General features: G+C 34.8%; 1 pseudogene; it reads left to right on the top strand.

Moving 5' to 3' along the window:
- Positions 1-16112: 16112 nt before the first annotated feature.
- LOC122004258 overlaps positions 16113-26082 on the top strand; it is a 31704-nt pseudogene continuing 21734 nt past the window's right edge.

Here is a 26082-nt window from a genome sequence, read left to right on the forward strand (position 1 = left end):
GAAAAGGAAAATTGTTTTAAATTAAATAAAATTTTCCTTTTCATGGTAAAAGAATTAAGAAAGTTTTTTAATTAAATTTCCTTTTTTGCCAAAACCAAGGAATATAAAAGAGGATGTAGAGGTGCCTTCATGGCGAACGACTCTATTATTTTTCTCCTCTCTTTTTCTCCTTGGGTGTGGCCGGCCCCTTCTCTTTCTCTCTTCTCCATCTTGTGGCCGAACCTCATCTCATCCTTGGAGTCCTTGTGGTGGCCGGATCTTGCTTGGAGAAGAAGAAGAGAAAAGGAGGCGATATTTCTAGTATCCCTTGGAGCTTGGTGGTGGCCGAACCTCTTCATCTTTGGAGGAGCTTTTGGTGGCCGAAACCTAGAAGGAAGAAGAAGGTTCTTGGTGGTTCTCATCTCGGTAGATCGTTGCCCACACAACGTCCGGGATAAGAAGAGGAATACGGTAGAAGATCAAGAGGTTATTTGCTTACAAAGAAAGGTATAACTAGTAATTATTTTCCGCATCATACTAGTTTTCTTTGTATAGTTATTTTTGGAAATACCAAACACAAGAGGCATATGATTCTAGAGTTTTCGAATTTAATTTTCGAGTTTGTGTCTTCTTTGTTTTTCGAATTTGTGATTCGATTGTTCTTTTTGGTTAACCTAGAGTTATTTAAGGAAATTAAATATTAGTTTTCCTTAAACGGCTTTGTCTAGGCGGTGGTGGTTGCTCCCATATCCAAGAAGGTCATGTGCCTCGCCATGCTGTCCTGGAAGCCAATTTTGGAAATTCTTATTTAATGAAATTAATAACATAGGTGGATTTGAATCAATAGTGTTAAGTTCCGCTTGCGATTCAAATCTAAACCATTAAGAACAGATAAGTTAAATTTGGAATCAATGATGTTAAGTTCCGTCTGTGATTCCTAATTTAACTTCTAAAGAACACAATAGGTTATTTAAGGAAAGGTTCGACACTTGTACAAAAAATTTTATACAGTGGAACCGGTATATTTTCCTAGGACTAACCAACAATTGGTATCAGAGCTAGGATTTGTCTCTGTGTGTTTGGTTTTCAAATTAGGTTATGCACATGTCATACATAATTTAGGCAGGATAATAGTAGGATGTGCTAACTTTGTGGTTGCAGGCTCCAACTATTATGACTTATAGATGTTGTGTATGATTAGACCCTTGGACATGTCAAGGGCATTATTATGTGTGTGCATGATTATATGTAACTAATACAGTAGGAGCTGTATTAGCCCTAAGTTTTTTAGAATTTTATTTTCGATCTAGATTACATGTACATTCCCTCGTGGAATATAGGATCGACACATGTAAAATTCTATTTTTGTCGCGGATCGGATGCTTGCGAGGTGTGGTACTTTTTGGAGCACCAGAGGCGCAGCAGAATAAGAAGCAAGATGGATGCGACGATTCGACCCGATGACTGTGGCTAAAGATGGCAGCAACTAGGGTTGGAGCACAAGGAGGACAGTGATGGGAAAAGACCATAATAGTTGGAAAATAATTTTCAAATTTATTCCTTTTTATTTACTGTGATGTGTGTGTATGCATGTGATGTATGCTAGGATAGTTTTAAAATTCCTCACTTTAAATAACTAAGTGGGAGAGGGATTAATTTTAATAAATTCCACGGTTTCCATTACTGGTTTATAAGTTATGCAAACAAACTTGTGCGTTGGCTCTGAGTGTCTTCCTCCATATCGGATGAGTTTGTTTGCGGATCACTAGATCAAACTTCCATTTAGGATGACTATAGGAAATTAATTAAGAGTGTGTGATCTTCCCCATCGGAAGGGGCACAATCTTATTAATGGACTTAGTGTCAAATAATGGTATACACTTAGGCACATCTAATAGTATCCTCCCCATCAGAGTCACTGCTATTATTTGTGTGACTAAAGAAAACCAACTATTAATTTGTCAAAAAGATAAGTTGACAAGATAATAAAATTAAACCCCCCTCTTACAAATGTTGAGTTTTTGTATACGTCCACACTATCGTGGCATACAAAAATCACGGTGTATAAGGTAATTTTATTTGTCAGGTTACAAGAAAATAAAATTAATGGGAAAAACTCCTCTTACAAATGTTTGATTTTGTATACGTCCACACTATCGTGGCATACAAAATTTATGGTGTTTGAGGTAATTTTATTTGTCATAAAGATTTATTGACAAGATAATTAAAGGGTAAAACCCTCCTCTTACAAATGTTTGAATTTGTATACGTCCACACTATCGTGGCATGCATAATTCACGGTGTTTGAGGTGTTGGCGAATTTAAATAATATTATTTGAGGAATCAATGTTATTTTAAATTCAAAGTTTTGACCAAAATATTTAATCTAAGATAGACCAACTATTAATTTTATTTGTCATAAAGAAAGGTTGACGGGATAATAAAATTAATGGATAAAATCTCCTCTTTGATTTTGTATACGTCCACACTATCGTGGCATACAAGATTCACAAGGATTTTAAGGAGTTGGTCTTGACCAAATATTTTTGTGATTCTTAGGATTTAAAATGTTTGTCAATTCCCTAGTTGTTATACTATAGAATAGACTTAGTAGTCCCAATTATAATGATTTGAAATAGGACTTGGACATTAAGGTAGACTGTCCTCTTAGAACTGAGAACAATATAGGTGTGTTTTATTCATTAGTTGATACATGATTAGTGGTGTTATCTACCGGTACCTGGTATGTAGATACGGGAACCACTGATCATGTCTGCAATTCATTGTAGGGGTTCCAGGAAACCCGACAACTATATAAATCACCGTCCACATGGGCACTACTGTAAAAGTAGCAGTTGTTGCAGTGGGAGATGTTTATCCTTTGATAGGAATAAAATATGGATTTTCAAGAATTGTCTTTACGTACTAAGTTTAGAAAGAACCTTATTTCAGTTTCTAAACTATTAAAGAATAGATATTGTGTCTATTTTGATAACAAAGTTGTTGTAACACCCCACCCTCCTCACTACTAGGCTGTGAGGGCGGAGCGCTACTGGACTACTAACTTTTCTTAACTAGGGTTGTTCACATGTAAAGATCAATACATAAACTCTCTAAACATGCAATTAACTAGCAGCGGAAAACTAAATGACTAATCTACGCATACTACTCAAGTATATGTTCACATCTAAAACTACATATCAATCTAATCATGCTGAAATAAATGTACTAATCTGAACATGCATGCAACCATTATACAACTCAGATAATAGGTCTAATATGCATAACAATTCTAATGAGAAAATTCTAAATACCTAAAGTCATTTTCAATCTTAATAAATTCTTATGCTAAATCCCAAGGCTTCTATAGTCCAGGCATCACACATCCATCCGCACCTCCTTGTCGCCTTCCTTGACTATAGCTTTTCCTTTCCTTTATCTGCAATAAGAGGAAATGCAATCTATAAGCAAAATTTCTTAGTAAGCGCTATTTAACTCACAAAATCTCGATATGCATGTACATATATCTATAACATAAACTAACTGAATGCTTACTGAAAACTACTCATGCTCATCTAATAGTAAAGGAATCATAACAAACTGAAATGCTAAACATGTAAGGCTGCTCATGCTCTTCTAATAGCAAAGGAATTCAAAACATACTAAAATGCTAAACATGTAAAGCTGCTCATGCTCATCTACTAGCAAATAATAGTAAGCTAATCTAAATAACATGCTAGCATAAAAGAAAACTAAACTTGCTGATTTTAAAACGAAGTGAAACTTATTTCATTTGTTCTAAACTTATTCTTTTATTTCACTTGTTTAAAACTTATTCTTTTATTTCACTTGTTTAAAACTTATACTTTAATACTTCAAAATAATAATCAACTTCTCTTGGGCCCAGGGGTAGTATCATCTTATGTGCGTTCCCTAATAGGTTGGGGTAGCGAGCCACCAATCCTAAAAGAGCAGACCTTGGTCTACCAGGGCCAAGACCTCGGAATTTGTCACCTAGATTTGTTTAACGACAACCTTGGAAGTCGGGTACTAGCCTCTTAAAAAAGTAAAATACTTGTTATCTTTTATTACTTCTAATATATAATGCCTTGGCATTTTAATAAGTACCTTGTGTGCCAAAATCCCTAAAGTCTTGACTTTGGGATCTACTTAAGGCCTTGGCCTTTTTCTTTCTTTCCTTTATCTTTCTTATACTTTTCTTAAACTCAAAATACTGATAGGGAACTCAAAATCTGGAACTGAAATGCTTAATGAAAAATCTACATACTAGCTTAATAAAAATCCGTATACAAAGCTTTACAAAAATTTGCATATACATATAACAAAATAAAACTAGGTACTCAACAAACTAAAACTGGAAGTTTAAGGAAAACCATGCATGCTCAAAGAAAATAGCAATTAAACAAAATATGTATTGCTAAAGAAACAAAAGATCTAACTTGTTGAAAGGAACTAGATACTTAAAGGAAAAGTTCCAATCAACAAGAAATCTAACTTCCTATTTGGGATAAAAATAGTATCTTAATCTACATTGCACTGAACATAATCTTTACATTGCACTGAATTGCTAACCTACAAAACTTAAAAAAAAACTAAAACTACAGTTAGAGAACTAATGCCAAAAGGATCTAACAACGTGTTAAACAAATGATAACAAAACAAAACTGCACTGTAGTAATTGTTCGCCCTGCTATGTGCCACGGCAACAAAAGAAAACAAAAGATTTGCTAGCTTCCATTCAACCCGAGCATGCCCATCAAGTCACCAGCAACAATTCTGATGGAAAATTTCTACTGTAAACTCAAAAACCCTAATTGTTCTTCATGCTATGTGCCACGGCAACAAAAGAGAACGGAGAATTTGCTACTGGAAATCTAAAATCATAATTGTTCTTCATACTTATTGCCTAGAACAACAAAATCCGAATTCCAGCTACAAAGCTTGAGGTAAACAGCCCGCATGCTTGGACTTTACCATTCATGTTCTTCTTCGAACTCACGGCAGCAAACCCATCACAATCACTTTCACAGTATAATTCGAAAACAAGGAGAAACAAGGTCCAAAAACTACTCCTACCGCAGGTGAGAAAGCGCTTACCTTGCTTCTTGGACTCACAACCGGACAAGAGGGCTTCTAGGGTTTGCGGAGAGCTCGAATTTTCACTCCTCTTCGTGCCCACAAGCTCTCCTCGATGAGCCGGTCTCTATTCTGTGAAGATCTCACAAAATCTGCCCTTCATCGGCCGCCGGATACAAGACCTAGCCGCGGCTTTGTTTTCCGCCCGAGCTCTGCCGTCGCGAGCGAGAGAAGAAGGAGAGGGGTTTTCGGTCACGGGAGGAATCAACATCAACTTATCCCTTTTATAATCTCCAATATTCTGTTAACCTCTTAAATAATTTTGCTATCTTTTCTAAACAGAACCGCCCGCTTGGGCACTTGGTCAGCCGGATTTGCTTAAGGTTCGGGTCGGGTCGAAGTCGCGGGTTCGAATCTCAGCCAAACCCTTTTTATACCTATTTATTTCCTATTTATTAACTACTACTTAAATAAATTTTGCTACTTCTTTAATCAGCAACACCCGCTTGGGCACTTGGTTAGCCGACAACTTAAGGCTCTGCTTAATCGGAGGTCTCCGGTTCGAACCTCGGCTTAATTTCTTTATTTTTTGTAACTTGTTTCTTTTGGTAAAAATAACAAACGAACTCCGAAAATTACATAAAAATACTCTAAAAATTTATAAAAATCTCTAGAATATTTCTAAATCATTTCTAAATATTTTAAACCACTATTAGAACTCATAATGAGGAAATTTGGGTTGTTACAATTGTTATCAAGAAAATAAGAAAGATATCTGTTCTGGTACGTTGGTTGGCAATTTATAAATCCAATAACTCCCACGATGCAATAAATGGAAATTAATAACACATCTTCTAACTTTAAGAGAAAGCAACCTTCAGAAATGAACCAATCATATTTTTGGCATCTAAGGCTAGGTTATATTAACTTGAGTAGGATTCAAAGGATAATAACCAATGAACTCTTGGGTTCATTGGTAGTAGAAATCTTTCCAACCTACGAGTCTTATTTGGAAGGAAAAATAATCAAGAAGCTTTTAAGTCTAGGGGGTATGGAGCCAAACATATGTTGGAATTGGTTCATTCTGATTTGTATAGACCTTTGACTATCTAGGCAAGAGGTTGTTTCAAATATTTCGTCTCTTTTATAGACGACTATTCGAGATAAGGATACATTTACTTGATGCACCGCAAGTCTAAGTGCTTTGATTAGTTCAAAGAGTACTAGGCTGATGTGGAGTAATGTCAAGGTAAAAGTATCAAGACACTACAGTTAGATCATAGTGGCGAGAACCTCTTAGGAGAGTTTAGGAATCACTTATCAAAAGACGGGACTCAATCCCAACTAACTGCACCTGGTACACCCCAACAGAATGATGTAGAAAAAAGAAGGTATAGGACTCTTATAGAAATGAGTAGATTGATGATGAGTTATTCAGAAAATTACCAAATTCGTTTTAAGGATATACTCTAGAAACGGAAGTGAACATAGTACCTTCCAAATCAGAACTCTCTACTCATATAGAATTGCTGAATAGGCGTAAGCCTATTTTGAAGCATATTCAGATTTGGGTAGTCCAGCACATATGCTGAAGAGAGACAATGATAAGTTGGACAGGAATTCACTTGTTTGTGGGTTATCCTAGAGAAATGAAAGTAGGTTTATAGTCTTAAAAATCAGAAGGTCATTGTTAGCATCAATGACCGATTTTTAGAAAAGGACTATGTAATAAACCACAAGTCCATAAGTAAATATATTCTTAAAGAAATAATAAAGGACATGTCTAATCTAGTACCAACTGTACAAGATGAAATATCACAAGAAACTGCAACATGTATCATAAATGATACACAATTACAGACAGTGGCTCATCGTAGTGGGAGGGTTGTCAAGCAACCTAAAAGATTCATGTCTTGGGAGAGTTTTTGGACTTGATCCCAAATGAACATGAGCCTAATCCCGGACATATGATGAAGCACTCCAAGATAAAGATGCAACATCTTGGTAAAGAGCAATGAATACAGAATTAGAATATATGTATTCTAATAAAATCTGGAAGCTTGTAGAACCACCGATGGTGTAAAAGCCATTGGGTGAAAATAGGTCTACAATAGGAAAAGATGGATAGACAGGAAGGTGGAAACTTTCAAAGCAAGGCTTGATGAAAAAGGAAACTTTTTCACTGGTAGCCATGCTTAAATCTATCCGGATTCTTTTATCTATTTGGCAAGTGGATGTCAAGACAGCATTCCTTAATGGAAGTCTTGAAGAAAACATCCATATAAAGCAACCAGAAGGGTTCATTGCAAAGGGCAAAGAGCATCTTGTGTGCAAGCTCAATCAGTCTATAGACTGAGGCAAAGCTTCAAGGTCTTGGAACATCCAGTTTATCAAAGTAATCCAAACTTATGGATTTATTAAGTAACTGAATAAGTCTTGTGTATACAAAAAGTGTGATAGAAACGTGGTGGTATTTCTTGTACTATACATAGATAACATTTTTGGTAGTTGGAAATAATATCAAAGTGTTGTCAGAAGTAAGGGTATGGTTGTCCAAACAATTCGATATGAAGGACTTGGGAGAATGTATATATTCTTGGGATCAAAGTAATAAGGGATCGCAAGAAAAGAATATTTTACTTATCCCAAGATTCATATATCGAAAAAATCCTTGCTCGTTTTAAGCATGCAAAACTCCAAGAAAGGTTTCTTACCTTTTCAGCATGGAGTAGTTTTATCTAAAAGGATATCTCCGAAGACATCAAAGGAGATATAAGAAATGAAGGCAGTTCCTTATGCTTCGGCTGTCGGAAGCCTAATGTATGTTATGCATGAGACCAGATATCTGTTTTACCATAGGCATGATTAGCAGATATAAAAGTAATCCTGAACAGGGACATTGGTCTGCGGTAAAGCATATATTGAAGTACTTAAGAGGCACTAGAGATTATATGCTAGCTTACAAGGCAGATAATTTGTTCCCTGTGGGTTGCATGGATTTTGGCATCCAATCGGATAGGGACAATAGTAAGTCGACCTCGGGGTTTTGTGTTTACTTTAGGAGGTGAAGTCATTGTTGGTTGCTACTCGGAAAACCTAGAGGTTCCACTGTACAAAAATTTTGTACAAAGGTCTGAACCTTTTCCTAGCTACCATGTGTTCTTTTAAATTAAATTTTGGATCGCCTGCGGAACTTAACACGTTTGATCCAAAACTTAATCTATTCGTTCTTTTAGGTTTTGACTTGGGTCTCCTGCGGAACTTAACACGTTCAACCCAAATCACCTTAAGTTATTAATTCCATTAAATATTAATTTCCATAATTGGTTCCCAGTACTGACGTGGCGAGGCACATGGCCTTCTTGGATATGGGAGCAACCACCACCGACTAGACAAAACCTTTTATGGAAAGCTAATATTTAATTTCCTAAAATAACTTTAGGTTAACCGAAAAGAACAATCAAATCACAAGGAAAAAGAAAACAAAAAAACACAACATCGAAAAACATATTCGAAATACTAGAATCGCATGCCTCTTGTATTTGGTATTATTTCCAAAATAACTAGTATGATGCGGAAAGAAAAATTACTAGTTATACCTTTTAGAAAGACCTCTTGATCTTCTACCGTATTCTCTTCTAACCTCGGACGTTGTGTGGGCAACGATCTTCCGAGATGAGAAACCACCAAAGCACCTTCTTCTCCTTTCTTCAAGTTTCGCCAAGCACTATGCTTCCAAGAGATGAAGATCTTTTCCACCAATCAAGCTCCAAGGATGTAAGCTTTCTCCTCTCCTAGCTAAAATCCGCCACCACTTGATCTTCAATGAGGAAGAGAGGTCCGCCACAAGATGGAGAGAAGAGAAAGGAAGGAGGTCGCACACCAAGGAAGAAAAGAGGAGAAAATAATAGAGGTTGTTCACCATGAAGCCTTCTCTACCCCTCTTTATAATCCTTGGTCTTGGCAAATAAGGAAATTTAATTAAAACTTCCTTAATTCTTTGTCATGAAAAGGAAAAATGTATTTTAATTAAAATAATTTTCTTCTCACTTAAACATGGCGGCCACTTATTTCCTCAAATCAAGGAGAGTTTTAATTAAACAAGAATTAAAACTTCCTAATTTGTTTCAAAATTTATAAAATTTCTCCAATAATTTTATCCTTCATGATTGGTTTATAAAAAGGAAATTTAATAAATTAAAATCTTTCTTTTAAACATGTGGATAAAAGAAAGTTATCTCTAAAATTAAAATCTCTTTCAATCTACAAATAAGGAAAGATATCAAATCTTTTCTTAATCTTTTATAGAAACTTATAAAAGAGAATATTTAATTTTAAACTCTCTTTAAATCATGAATATGTTTAAAAGGAAAGTTTTCTTAAAATTTAAAATCCTCCTTTAATCAACAAATAAGGAAAGATTTCAAATTTTAAACTCTCTTTAATCATGTAGATGATTTACAAATAAGGAAAGTTTTTACCAAAAATTAAAACCATCCTTTAAACTACAAATAAGGAAAGAGATTAATCTCTTCTCTTAATCTTTTGTAGAAAGTTATAAAAGGAAATTTTAATTTTAACTCTCTTTAAAATCATGATATCCACATAAGAAATAATTTTAATAAAATCCTTTTAATATTCTAGTGGTCGACCACCTAAGCTTGGGACCCAAGCTTTGGCCGCCACACATGGCTCATCCACTTGGACTTGGCCCCTAGCTTGGGTTCCAAGCTAGCTTGGCGGTCCCATTGGATGGGTAAGAAGGTGGTATGCGGTGAATCTCTCTATACTAGAGGCTACGATAGAACCGAGAGGAGGAATTGGTTTGTCTCGATGAAATTAAGCATCCCGTGTTCGCAACACACAACTTAATTTCATCAATAATAACATTCCACTAAAGAACTATTATTGAACTATCGCACCAATCCCAAATTACATTTTGGGCCTTCTTATTATGAGTGTGTGTTTAAGATAACAATGTCCACTAATTAAGTTTCGACAACTCACTTAATTAATATCTAGCTCCAAGAGTACCACTCAACTTCATCGTCATGTCGGACTAAGTCCACCGCAGAGAAACATTTAATTATGAGCTCCTCTTGGGACATTCTCAACCTAGATCACTAGGACAGCTTCCTTCTATAATCAACACACACTATAAGTGATATCATTTCCCAACTTATCGGGCTTATTGATTCATCGAACTAAATCTCACCCATTGATAAATTAAAGAAATAAATATCAAATATATGTGCTCGTTATTATATTAGGATTAAGAGCACACACTTCCATAATAACTGAGGTCTTTGTTTCTTTATAAAGTCAGTATAAAAGAAACGACCTCTAATGATCCTACTCAATACACTCTAAGTGTACTAGTGTAATTATATAGTTAAGATAAACTAATACCTAATTACACTACGACCTTCCAATGGTTTGTTCCTTTCCATTTATGGTCGTGAGCTACTGTTTATAATTTATAAGGTACTGATAACATGATCCTCTGTGTGTGATACCACACACCATGTTATCTACAATATAAATTAATTGAACAACTACATTTATCATAAATGTAGATATTTGACCAATGTGATTCTAGATAAATGTTTATACCAAAAGCTAGGCTTTTAGTATACACTCTAACAGTCATAACTATGGAAGAGTGATAAGCATAGGTGCTTTTTCGGACTCCACCATAGAAGCTGAGTATATGGCAGCTTCTGAGGTAGCCATAGAAGTTGTATGGCTCAGATACTTCAAGATAGACTTAGATATGATTTCTGGTTTGCCTAAAATAATTTGGTGCAGTAGCAAACTCGAAGAAACCATAAGTCCATAAGGCAAGTAAACACAATAGAGCGCAAGTACTACCCAATACGAGAAATCGTATAACGAGGAGAAGTTGTTGCCGCTCAGATTGCATCAAGTGATAACCTGGAAGATCCTTTCACTAAAGCCCTTAAGGCAAGAGCTTTTGATGGGCATGTTGAAGGGTTGGGATTCAGATGTATGGCAGCAGATATGGCAGCTTAGTCTTTTAGTATAAGTGGGAGATTGTTAGGATGTATACTAAAAGCCTAGCTTTTGGTATAAACATTTATCTAGAAATAAGAATCACATTGGTCAAATATCTACATTTATGATAAATGTAGTTGTTCAATTAATTTATATTGTAGATACCATGGTGTGTTGTGTCACACACAGAAGATCATGTTATTAGTACCTTATAAATTATAAACAGTAGCTCACGACCAAGATGGAAAGGAACAAACCATTGGAAGGTCGTAGTGTAATTAGGTATTAGTTTATCTTAACTATATAATTACACTAGTACACTTAGAGTGTATTGAGTAGGAACATTAGAGGTCGTTTCTTTATACTGACTTTATAAAGGAACAAAGACCTCAGTTATTATGGAAGTGTGTGCTCTTAATCCTAATATAGTAACAAGCACATATATTTGATATTTATTTCTTTAATTTATCAATGGGTGAGATTTAGTTCGATAAATCAATAAGCCCGATAAGTTGGGAAATGATGTTACTTATAGTGTGTCTTATTGATTATAGAAGAAAATTGTGTCCTAGTAATCTAGGTTGATAATGTCCCCAAGAGAAGCTCATAAGGATTGTCATGTTAAACCCTGTAGGTGACTTAGTCTGACATGACGATAAGGTTGAGTGGTACTACTCTTAGACTAAGATATTAATTAAATGAGTTGTCAGTAACTCACTTAATTAGTGGACATCCGACATCTTAAACACAGGGAGACTAACACACTCATAATAAGAAGGAGCCCAAAATGTAATTTGGGATTGGTGTAGTAGTTCAATAATAATTCTTTAGTGGTATGAATTATTATTGATGAAATTAAGTTGTGTGTTCGGGGCGAACACGGGAAGCTTAATTTCATCGGGAGACCAAAACCAATTCCTCCTCTCGGTCCCTATCGTAGCATTTTATATATAGAGATTTATACACACCACATACCCACCTTCTTACCCATCCTAATAGGGTCGGCCAAGCTAGCTTGGAACCCAAACTAGGGCTGGCCAAGACCAAGTGGATGAGCCAAGTTGGTGGTCAGCCAAAGCTTGGGTCCCAAGCTTAGGTGGTCGACCACTAGAATATTAAAAAGGATTTTTATTAAAATTATTTCTTATGTGGATATCATGGTTTTAAAAGAGAGTTTAAAATTTAAATCTTTTCTTTTATAGCTTTCTACAAAAGATTAAGAAAAGATTTGAAATCTTTCCTTATTTATAGATTGAAAGGAGATTTTAATTTTGAGAAAACTTTCCTTTTTAACCATGATCATAATTTAAAAGAGAGTTTTAAAAATTAAATATTCTCTTTTATTAGTTTCTACAAAAGATTAAGAAAAGATTTGATATCTTTCCTTATTTGTAGATTGAAAAGAGATTTTAGTTTTTAGAGATGACTTTCCTTTTTGGAAATTATCCACATGTTTAAAAGAAAGATTTTAATTTATAGAATTTCCTTTTTATAACCCACCATGAAGGGAAAAATTATTGGAGAGTTTTTTTATAAATTTCCGGAAACAAATTAAGAAGTTTTAATTAAAACTCTCCTTGTTTTGGGGAAATAAGTGGCCGGCCATGTAATAATGAAAAGGAAAATTATTTTTAATTAAATAAATTTGTCCTTTTCATGGCAAAAGAATTAAGAAAGTTTTTTAATTAAATTTTCTTATTTGTCAAAACCAAGGAATATAAAAGAAGAGGTAGAGGTGCCTTCATGGCGAACGACTCTATTATTTTTCTCCTCTCTTTTTCTCCTTGGGTGTGATCGGGCCCTCCTCTTTCTCTCTTCTCCATCTTGTGGTTGAACCTCATCTCATCCTTGGAGTCCTTGTGGTGGCCGGATCTTGCTTGGAGAAGAAGGAGAGAAAAGGAGGCGATATTTCTAGCATCCCTTGGAGCTTGGTGGTGGCCGAACCTCTTCATCTTTGGAGGAGCTTTTGGTGGCCGAAACCTAGAAGGAAGAAGAAGGTTCTTGGTGGTTCTCATCTCGGTAGATCATTGCCCACACAACGTCCGGGATAAGAAGAGGAATACGGTAGAAGATCAAGAGGTTATTTGCTTACAAAGAAAGGTATAACTAGTAATTATTTTCCGCATCATACTAGTTTTCTTTGTATAGTTATTTTTGGAAATACCAAACACAAGAGGCATATGATTCTAGAGTTTTCGAATTTATTTTTCGAGTTTGTGTCTTCTTTGTTTTTCGAATTTGTGATTCGATTGTTCTTTTTGGTTAACCTAGAGTTATTTAAGGAAATTAAATATTAGTTTTCCTTAAAAGGTTTTGTCTAGGCGGTGGTGGTTGCTCCCATATCCAAGAAGATCATGTGCCTCGCCATGCTGTCCTGGAAGCCAATTTTGGAAATTCTTATTTAATGAAATTAATAACATAGGTGGATTTGAATCAATAGTGTTAAGTTCCGCTTGCGATTCAAATCTAAACCATTAAGAACAGATAAGTTAAATTTGGAATCAATGATGTTAAGTTCCGTCTGTGATTCCTAATTTAACTTCTAAAGAACACAATATGTTATTTAAGGAAAGGTTCGACATTTGTACAAAAAATTTTGTACAGTGGAACCGGTACGTTTTCTTAGGACTAACCAACACAAAGTCCAATAGTCGAATATCACAATTGTCCTATCGCACTCTACCAAGATAAATTTAGTCACTTTACTTTGGAAAAACTTGACTATAATTGATAGAGATAGTAGTGAGTACCAAACTTTAGTAGACATATTAAAAGGACCTAATTACGATTAAAATACACATGCATCACATACAATCATGGCATATCATGGCATACATCAACATATATGTTAAATAGGATGTGACATGGTTATGACCCCATCTACTATGATCTCCTCAACCCAATGAGAAGATCGAAATGTCAACCTAGGTAAAAGCATCTTCTTCAGGTGATTCTTTGGTCGTTGTATGTTGTTGTCCTTCTCCCTTTTCACCATCGTCCAGTAGACTAGCTCTTCTAAAATTTGTATATTACAAAATCTAAAGAAACCTCGAGTTACATTCAAGGATAGTCTAATTTTATAACTAGAAGTATTAAGGTGAAAGACATGACTCGTAGGCCGTATTATGAATTACAACATGCACACACACATAATCATCCAATCATATTGGGGTAAAGGGCCATAACCATGCATCATGACATATTAAACACATGTTCTTCATCTATATCACATATAAAATAGAACTAAAACGATGTATACACATTCACAAGCGGCTCTGATACCATTGTAGAGATCTTATGCATAAAACAATACATAACGTAATAGAAAAAGGATCCCCCAAGAGATCCTTATGAATATCATATACTACATTTTTCTATTCTATCAGATAAAATAGTTACCATTATTGTGTGAACCGGTCCTCGTGACAACAACTTTGATTAGGATGTAGATCTCAATGCGATTAGCACATTCACACCTCTACGGTATCCACACGAACATGTTCTCCATCCATCTCACGAACTCACTACTTGGAGAAGAAACCGTTGTTGTTGTGCTAGCAACTACACAAGGTTGTTTTTGGACAAGAGAAGAAGAGCAAAAAACCAAAAAGATGATCACCCAAAAAGGTTGCTTCACCTATATAAGATTACTTCACAAAAGGTTACTTTTCCAAAAGGGTTACTTCACCAAAATGTTACTTTTTCAAAAAATGTTACTTCACTTAAATGTTACTGTCAAATAGTTTCTGTACTCATCTAATGAATACAAAAGGTTTATGCCTTTTGGTCTCCCTTTTCATGAATACTTCATTAATCTCTATTAATGGACATTAATCCTCTTTAGTGGATTGGATGTTAATATATTGGATTAACCATTAACCAAATAAGCCATTAACCTAATAAGATAATGAGTTCAACCATCAATCTAATGAGTCTAATCCAAATTCATTTGAGTCTAACTCAATAAGTCAAATTCGAATTAGGCTTAACCCTATAATCTTAGTATCCATTATATTTTAGTTAAACTAAAATAAACTCATCTCTAAATCAACATATTTTTGTGTGTAACCCAATAGGTTCTTGTAACGTTGCAATGTATCTAAAACCATTATAAATATATAAGCAATGAGTGACATCTAGTAATGCATCCTTGCTACCCAAGTGATGAGAATGTCGAGATCCAACTTAACCTCTTTGTGTCTATTATTTTGTATGACTTGGTCCTTCTATCTTTAATATCTAGATTAATTTATGAGGCATAGACTGTATCATCCCCTTATCAAACTTTATATTTCTTGATTCCTATGTAGATACACTTAATCAAATAAGATCAATATCTCATATTGACTAATTTGAGCATGACCATGCATTCTTATGTCCTACTTAATCAAGAGGCCCATAGATATTACTTCCGTTATATGAAAGGGATAGATCCTATCTACATCACTCATATTCCTCCATATAACTTATTGCATACCTAGTGATTGACTTGATAGTACATCTTGTTGCAGGTGACTTTTGACGATATCAAAGTACACAACTTCTTATATAGAAAAGCATAGTGACTTCAGGTCTAAAGACTATTCATATCAATAGTCACTATGAGAATGTTTGTGACATTCATATAATGATCCATGAAACATCTTATGGCGGATCAATTCAGTACATATTCTCTAATATATATCCATGTGTTAACGTATTATCTCATATCCATGACTTGTGGGATTAAGTCATCAATTGGCCTACATGTTAGTCTCAATATATTAATATTATCCTTACATATTAATACTTGATTAGGAATAGTTAAGAGTAGTGTCTATATATATTTATAAGCTCCCACTATCAATTCAACCAATTAATATATTATAGACTAAAACCTACTACCATAGGAGATTATTATACTTATTCATCTTGCATTGATCTAAAGTAAATATAATAACCATTGTCTTTTATTAATGAAATATAATACAATACATCCTAAGTCAATCAAATCTTGATTGACTTTTATGGCTTGCACTAACATGACGCCTGTCATCATCTCTACCCTTATTGTTTTTTTGATCAAAGCTTAAAATCATGGAATCAGCAGTGTCAGTGCAACCAGTTTCCTTAGTTTCCCCCAATACAATTGTTCCTTTAGTTTCTTAACTTTGCAACCATGTTAATTTCCACAGCTTCGCACTTTGCATATTGGAAATTTTAAATGTGGATTGAACAGTCCATCATGGAACAAATTAGTCTTCGACAATCCCTATTTGAGCATTGTGATCAAAACAGGGCTTACTACTGGGATCATCTCCCTCATTGTGAGATATTAAATCAAAAGATGTGTGAGTGTTAAACGAGATACTAATCTTGTTGTTGTTTAGGAAGGAATTGCTAGTGGAAGAACTTTCGCTTCACTCTGGGGCTACCAAGTGGATGAAAACAAGGAGATGATGGTCATAGGACTGATGAACATTGTGGGATCTTGCACTTCATGCTATGTATCTACTGGTAAATATTGAAATCCAACTCTAATTTTGGAATCGAAGAAATCTAGTAGATCATGACTTGTTCAATCTATTCAACTTTAACTCAGGGGCCTTCTCGTGGTCGGCATGTTAGAGTGTATACTAAAAGCCTAGTTTTTTGTATAAACATTTATTTAGAAATAAGAATCACATTGGTCAAGTGTCAACATTTATATATACTGAGTGTAGTCATTCAATTAATTTATATTGTAGATAACATGGTGTGTGGTGTCACACACAGGAGATCATGTTATCAGTTCTTTGTAAATTATAAACAGTTGCTCACGACTAAGATGGAAAGGAATAAACCGTTGGAATAGTCGTAGTGTAATTAGGTATTAGTTTATCTTGACTAATAAATTACACTAGTACACTCTAAGTATATTGAGCAGGATCATTTAAGAAAAGTTCTTTTTATACTGATTTAATAAAAGAACAAGTTCTTAGTTATTATGGAAGTGTGTGCTCTTAATCCTAATATAATAACAAGCACATATATTTAATATTTATTTCTTTGACTTATCAAAGGGTGAGATTTAGCTCGATAAATCAAAATGTCCAATAAGTTGGGAAACGATGCTACTTATAGTGTGTCTTGTTGATTATAGAAGGAAACTGTGTCCTAAAAATCTAGATTGATAATGTCCCCAAGAGAAGCTCATAAAGATTGTCATGTTAAACCCTGCAGGTGGACTTAGTCCGATATGACGATAAGGTTGAGTAGTACTACTCTTGGACTAAGATATTAATTAAGTGAGTTATCAGTAACTCATTTAATTAGTGGGCATTCGACATCTTAAACACAGGGAGACTAACATACTCATAAAAAGAATGAGCCCAAAATGTAATTTGGGATTGGTGCGATAGTTCAATAATAATTCTTTAGTGGTATGAATTATTATTGATGAAATTAAATTGTGTGTTCACGGCGAACACGGGAAGCTTAATTTCATCGGGAGACCAAAACTAATTCCTCCTCTTGGTCCCTATCGTAGCCTCTTAATTATAGAGTACTATACCCACCTATACCCACCTATACCCACCTTTTTACCCATTTTATAGGGGTCGGCCAAGCTAGCTTTGAGTCCAAGCTAGGGCCGGCCAAAGGCATGGTTCATGGGTTCATGAGGTGGCCGGCCCTAGCTTGAACCCAAGCTTAGGTGGCCGACCCTATTAAAATAAAAAGGAATTTTATTTTTTTAAAAATTTTCTTATGTGGATTCCATTGTTTTAAAAGAGAGTTTAAAATTTAAATCTTTCTTTTTATAGCTTTCTATAAAAGATTAAGAAAAGATTTGAAATCTTTCCTTATTTGTAGATTGAAAGGTAGATTTTAATTTTGAGAAAACTTTTCTTTTTTAACCATATTCATGATTTAAAAGAGAGTTTAAAAATTAAATATTCTCTTTTATTAGTTTCTACAAAAGATTAAGAAAAGATTTAATATCTTTCCTTATTTGTAGATTGAAAGGAGATTTTAATTTTTAGAGATAACTTTCCTTTTTGGAAATCATTCACATGTTTAAAAGAAAGATTTTAATTTATAAAATTTTCTTTTTATAATCCACCATGAAGGGAAAAATTATTGGAGAAATTTTTATAAATTTCCGAAGACAAATTAGGAAGTTTTAATTCTTAAAACTCTCCTTGTTTATATCATTGGAGGTGGCCGGCCATTGTAATTGAAAAAAGGAATTTAATTTTAATTAATTAAAATTTTCTTTTTCATGGCAAAGGAATTAAGGAAGTTTTTTTATTAAAATTTCCTTATTTGCCAAGACCAAGGAATATAAAAGAGGGGGTAGAGGTGCTTTCATTGCGAACGACTCTATTCTATTTTTCTCCTCTCTTTTTCTCCTTGGGTGTGGCCGACCCCTCCTCTTTCTCTCTTCCCTTTCTTGTGGTCGAAACCTCTTCATTGGTGGAGTTGCTTTGATGGCCGGATTAAGCAAGGAGAAGAAGGAGAGAAAGGAAGCCTAGTCTCTAGCATCCCTTGGAGCATTGGTGGTGGCCAAACCTATCCATCAAGAAGGACTCTTGGTGGCCGAAACCTAGAAGGAAGAAGAAGGTGCTTGGTGGTTCTCATCTTGGAAGATCGTTGCCCACACAACGTCCGAGGTTAGAAGAGGAATACGGTAGAAGATCAAGAGATTATTTGCTTACAAAGAAAGGTATAACTAGTAATTATTTTCCGCATCATACTAGTTTTCTTTGTATAGTTATTTTTGGAAATACCAAACACAAGAGGCATATGATTCTAGAGTTTTCAGATTTGTTTCGAATTTGTGTTTCTTTTGCTTTATTTTTTGAATTTGTGATTCGATTGTTCTTTTTGGTTAAACCTAGAGTGATTTAAGGAAATTAAATATTAGCTTTCCTTAAAAGGCTTTGTCTAGGCGGTGGTGGTTGCTCCCATATCCAAGAAGGTCATGTGCCTCGTCATGCAGTCCTGGAAGCTAATTTTGAAAATTAATATTTAATAGAATTAATAACATAGGAGAATTTGAATCAATAGTGTTAAGTTCCGCTTGCGATTCAAATCTAAATCATTAAGAATATATAAGTTAAATTTGGAATCAATGATGTTAAGTTCCGTCTGCGATTCCTAATTTAACTTCTAAAGAACACAATAGGTTATTTAAGGAAAGGTTCGACACTTGTACAAAATTTTTGTACAGTGGAACCAGTACGATTTTCCTAGGACTAACCAACAATTGGTATCAGAGCTAGGGTTTGCCTCTGTGTGTTTGGTTTTCAAATAGATTATGCGCATGTCATACATAATTTAGGCAGGATAATAGTAGGATGTGCTAACTTTGTGTTTGTAGGCTCCAACTATTATGGCATATAGATATCGTGTGTGATTGGACCCTTGGACATGTCAAGGGAATTTTATTGTGTGTGCATGATTGTATGTATCAAATACAGCAGGAGCTGTATTAGTTTTAGAATTTTACTTTTTTTTGTTCGATCTAGAATATATGTACATTCCTTTGTGGAATATAGGATCGATATATGTAAAATTCTATTTTTGTCGCAGATCGTATCCTTGTGAAGCGTGGAGCTTTTGGAGGACCAGAGCCGCAGCAGAAAAGGAAGCTCGATGGACCCGATGACATGGACCCGGTGGCGGTGGATAAAGATGGTAGTAGCTAGGGTTGGAGCATATAGAGGATGGTGATGGAAGAAGCCATAATAGTTGGAAAATTAATTTCCATATTTATTGCTTTTATTTACTGTGATGTGTGTGTGCATGTGATGTATGCTAGCATAGGTTAAAATTCCTCACCTTAAATAACTAAGTGGGAGAGGGATTAGTATATAAATCTCACGGTCTCCATTACTGGTTTGTAAGTGATGCAACAAGCTTGCGTGTTGGCTCTGAGTGCCTCCCTCCACAACGGATGAGTTTGTTTCCGGATCACTAGATCAAACTTCCTTAATGGATGGTTATAGGAAGTTATTTAGGATGTGTGTGATCTTCTCCAACTGAAGGGGCACAATCTTATTTAATGGACTAAGTATCAAGTAATGGTATACACTTAGACACATTTAATAGTATCCTCCCCAACAGAGCCACTGCTATTACTTGTGTGACCAAAGGGAAACCAACTATTAATTTGTCATAAAACTAGGGTGACAAGATAATAAAATTAATGGGTTAAAACCCCTCTTACAAATGATTGATTTTGTATACGTCCACACTAACGTGGCATACAAAATTAACGGTGTTTGAGATAATTTTATTTGTCATAAAGTTAGGTTGACAAGATAGTTAATGGGTAAAACCCTCCTCTTACAAATGTTGATTTTGTATACGTCCACACTAACGTGGCATGCAAAATTCACAGTGTTTTGAGGTGTTGGTAAATTTAAATAGTATTGTTAGAGGAATCAATATTATTTTAAATTTAGAGTCTTGACCAAATATTTGATTAAAGACAAGACCAACTATTAATTTTATTCATCATAAAGTAAGGTTGACGAGATAATAAAATTAAATGATAAAATCTCCTCTTTGAATTTGTAAACGTCCACACTAACGTGGCATACAAAATTCATGGGGATTTTTAAGGAGTTGGTCTTGACCAAATATTTTTATGATTCTTAGGATGTTGGTCAATCCCCTAGCTGTTATACTTTAGGATAGACTTAGTGGTCCCAATTATAATGATTGGAAATAGGATTTGGACATTAAGGTAGACTGTCCTCTCAGAATTGAGAATAATAACGATGTATTTTATTAGTTGTTGAAACATATTTAGTGGTGTTATCTACCGGTACCTGGTGTGTAGATACATGAACCACTGATCATGTCTGCAATTCATTGCAGGGGTTCCAGGAAACCCGATAACTATATAAAAAGGAAAACACCGTCTACATGGGCACTACTGCAAAAGTAGCAGCTGTTGTAGTGGGAGATATTTATCCTCTGATAGGAATAAAATATGGATTTTCAGAAATTATTTTTACGTACTAAGTTTAGAAAGAACCTGATTTTAGTTTCTAAACTATTAAAGAATAGATATTCTGTCTATTTTGATAGCATATTTGTTATCAAGAAAAATAGGAAAGTTATCTGTTCTGGTACGTTGGTTAACAATTTATAATCCAATAACTCCCACGATACAATAAATGGAAATTAATAACACATTTTCTAACTTTAATAAGAGAAAATAACCTTCGGAAATGAACCAATCATAATTTTGGCATGTAAGGCTAGGTTATATTAACTTGAGTAGGATTCAAAGGATAATAACCAATGAACTCTTGGGTTCATTGGTAGTGGAAATCTTTCCAACCTGCGAGTCTTACTTGGAAGGAAAAATAACCAAGAAGCTTTTAAGTCTAAGGGGTATGGAGCCAAAGATATGTTGGAATTGGTTCATTCTGATTTGTGTAGACCTTTGACTATCCAGGCAAGAGGTTGTTTAGAATATTTCGTCTCATTTATAGACGACTATTCGAGATAAGGATACATTTACTTGACGCGCCACAAGTCTAAGTATTTTGATTAGTTCAAAGAGTACTAGGCTGATGTGGAGTAAATGTCAAAGTAAAAGTATCAAGATACTACGGTGAAATCGTAGTAACGAGTACCTCTTAGGAGAGTTTAGGAGTCACTTATCAGAAGTCGGGATTTAATCCCAACTAACTGCACCTGGTACACCCCAACAGAATGGTGTAGTAGAAAGAAGGTATAAGACTCTTATGGAAATAGTTAGATCAATGATGAGTTATTCAGAAAATTACCAAATTCGTTTTAAGGATATACACTGGAAACGGAAGTGAATATAGTATCTTCTAAGTCAGAACTCTCTACTCCCATAGAATTATAGAATAGGCGTAAGCCTAGTCTGAAGCATATTCAGGTGGTCTAGCACATGAGAGACACTGATAAGTTGGACAGGAATTCACTTGTTTGTAAGTTATCCTAGAGAAACGAAAGGAGATTTATAATCCTAAAAATCAGAAGGTCATTGTCAGCACCAATGCACGATTTTTAGAAGATGACTATAATAAACCATAAGCCCATAAGTAAATTTGTTCTTAAGGAAATAAATAAAGGATATATCTAATCTAGTACCAACTGTACAAGATGAAATATCACAAGAAACTGTAACATGTATCACAAATGATACACGATTGCAGAAAGTGTCTCGTCATAGTGGGAGGGTTGTTAGGCAACCTAAAAGATTCATGTTTTGGGAGAGTCTTTGGACTTGATCTCTGGTGGACATGAACCTGATCCCCGGACATATGATGAAGCACTCCAAGATAAAGATGCAGCATCTTTGCAAAGAGCAATGAATATAGAATTAGAATATATGTATTCTAATAAAGTCTGGGAACTTGTAAAACCACCAAATGGTGTAAAAGCCATTGGGTGTAAATAGGTCTACAATAGGAAAAGATGGATAGACAGGAAAGTGAAAACTTTCAAAGCAAAGCTTGTTGAAAAAGGAAACTTTTTTGCCAGTAGCTATGCTTAAGTCTATCCGGATTCTTTTATCTATATGGACTATGAGATTTGGTAAGTGGATGTCAAGACAGTTTTCCTTAATGGAAGTCTTGAAGAAAGCATCCATATAAAGCAACCAGAGAGGTTCATTGCAAAGGGCAAAGAGCATCTTGTATGTAAGCTCAATCGGTCTATGGACTGAAGAAAAGCTTCAAGGTCTTGGTTCATCTGGTTTAATGAAGTAATCCAGACTTATGGATTTATTCAGTGTCCAGATGAGTCTTGTGTATACAAGTAGTGTGATGGAAGTGTGGTGGTATTTCTTGTACTATACGTAGATGACATTTTTTTTTATAGTTGGAAACAATATCAAAGTGTTGTCGGAAGTAAGGGTATGGTTGTCCAAACAATTTGATATGAATAACTTAGGAAAATGAGCACACATTCTTGGGATCAAAGTCATAAGGGAGGTATTTACCTCGGCTTTGCCGAGATTCGTACTCCGGACCTCATTGTGGTAACACCTCATGTGTTAGCCACTAGACTCATCCGAGGGGACATAAGAGATCACAAGAAAAAAGAATATTCCAAGCTTCATATATCGAAACAATCCTTACTTGTTTTAGTATGCAAGACTCCAAGAAATGTTTTCTACCTTTTAGGCATGGAGTAGCTTTATCTAAAGAAATGTCTCCGAAGACATCAAAGGAGATAAAGGATATGAAGGCAGTTCCTTAGGCTTCGGCTATCGGAAGCCTAATGTATGTAATACTATGAACGAGATAGGATATCTATTTTGCTCAGGGCATAGTTAGCAGATATCGAAGTAACCCAAGACTGGGACACTAGACTGCAGTAATGCATATATTAAAGTACCTTAGAGGGACTGGACACTATATGCTAGTTTACAAGGCAGATAATTTGATCCCTGTGGGTAACAAGAATTTTGACTTCTAATCAGATAGGGACAGTAGTAAGTCAACCTCGGGATTTTGTGTTTACTTCAGGAGGTAAAGCCATAACAATGGAGGAGTGTTAAGCATAGATATTTTTCAGACTCCACCATAGAAGCTGAGTATGTGGCAGCCTCTAAGACAACCATAGAAGCTGTATGGCTCAGAAACTTCATGATGGACTTAGATATGATTTCTGGTTTGTCCAAAAATTATTATAATTTATTGTAATAATAGTGGTGCAGTAGCAAACTCGAAGAAACCATGAGTCCATAAGGTAAGTAAACACAATAGAGCGCAAGTACCACCCAATACGAGACATCGTATAAAGGAGAAGAAATTGTTGCCGCCTAGATTACATCAGGTGATAACTAGTAGATCTTTTCACTAAGGTCCTTAAGGCAAGTACTTTTGATGGACATGTTGAAGGGATGGATGTAACACCCCGCCCTCCTCACTACTAGACTGTGAGGGCGGAGCACTACTGGACTACTAACTTATCTTAACTAACATTGTACACATGTTAATAGAAATTCCTAAAACTCTCGGAGAACTCAAAACTTACAATTAACTAACAGCGGAAGACTAAATGACTCATCTAATACATTCTACTCAACTCTTTGTTAATAAATTCTTATGCTAAATCCCAAGGCTTCTATAGTCCAAGCATCACACATCCATCCGCACCTCCTTGTCGTCTTCCTTTGCTATAACTTTTCCTTTCCTTTATCTGCAGTAAGAGGAAAATGCATCTATAAGCAAAATTGCTTAGTAAGCACTATCTAACTCACAAAACTCGAATATGCATGTGAATATACTGAAATCTAAAAGTTGAATGCTCAAAAGGAAAACTACTCATGCTCATCTACAAGCAAAAGAAACATACTGAAATGCTAAACGTGTATAACAAATCTATACAATCATGCTAGCATAATCTTGCTGAATTTTAAACACTTTCTGAATCTTATTTCACTTGTTTAAAACTTATACTTTAATACTTCAAAATAATAATCAACTTTCTTCTTGGGCCCAGGCGTAGTACCATCTTATGCGCGTTCCCTAATAGGTTGGGGTAGCGAGCCACCAATCCTAAAAGAGCAGACCTCGGTCTACCAGGGCCAAGACCTCGGAATTGGACACCTGGATTTGTTTAACGACAACCTCGAAAGTCGGGTACTAGCCTCTTAAATAAAGTAAAATACTTGTTATCTTTTATTACTTCTAATATATAATGCCTCGGCATTTTCTTTAAGCACCTTGTGTGCCAAAATCCCTAAAGTCTTGACTTTGGGATCTACTTAAGGCCTTGACCTTTTTCTTTCTTTTCTTTATCTTTCTTATACTTGTTAATACCTTTAGTAAAATAATGATTCTTTAAAAACTGAAATGTTTAAACAAATTCTAACTTTGAAATGGATAAACAAAAATCTGCATACTATGCTAATCAAAATTCTGCATACTATTCTAATCAAGATTTTGCATTCTATGCTACACTATTTCTACATACTATGCAAACATAAAATCTGCACTATAAGCTTAATTAAAATCTGCAATATAAGCTCTACATAAAAATCTGCATTATAAGCTTAATTAAAATCTGCACTATAGGCTTAATTAAAAATCTGCACTATAAGCGCTTAATTAAAATCTGCAATATAAGCTCTACATAAAAAACTGCATTATAAGCTTAATTAAAAATCTGCACTATAGGCTTAATTAAAAATCTGCACTATAAGCGCTTCTTATGCTTCGAATTCAAGAAGAACAAAGGTCCGAAACTACTCCTACTGCAGGTGAGAAGCACTTACCTTGCTTCTTGGACTCACAACCGAACAAAAAGGGCTTCTAGGACCTTAGCCGTCCGCCGCAGATGATGCCCTAACTCCCTTTCGTTTTCTGCCCGAGCTCCGCCATCGTACGCAGAAGAGAAGGAGAGAATGGTTTAAGTTATGGGAAAACAGAGCATCAACTTATCCCTTTTTATAACTTAATATTTCTGTTAACTCCTTAAATAAATTCGCTATCTTTTCTTAACAGATAAATCCAACATCAACTTATCCCTTTTATAATCCAATATTCTGTTAATTATTTTAAATAAATTCGCTACTTTTTCTAAACAAACAAATCCAACATCAACTTATCCCTTTTATAATATTCTGTTAACTATCTTAAATAAATTCGCTACCTTTTCTAAACAAACAAATCCAAGATCATCTTTTCCCTTTTATAATATTCTGTTAACTATCTTAAATAAATTCGCTACCTTTTCTAAACAGAAAAATCTGTTTGCCCACTTGGTCAGCTGGGTTTTGACCGAGTCAAAGGTCGTGGGTTCAATTCTCGGCTTGGACATTTTTTTGTCGAAACTTCCTTCGTTTAGTAAAAATACCAAACGACCTCCAAAAATTATATAAAAATACTCTAAAAATTTCTAAAAATCCCTAGAATATTTCTATAGTATTTTTAAATATTTTTAAATTACTTTTAGGACTCTAATTGAGGAAATTTGGGTCGTTACAATTCCCATATCTTATAAAAAGTTAGCCCTCGAACTTAGAATAAT

Source organism: Zingiber officinale, chromosome 7B, assembly GCF_018446385.1.
Source record: "Zingiber officinale cultivar Zhangliang chromosome 7B, Zo_v1.1, whole genome shotgun sequence".
NCBI lineage: Eukaryota > Viridiplantae > Streptophyta > Magnoliopsida > Zingiberales > Zingiberaceae > Zingiber > Zingiber officinale.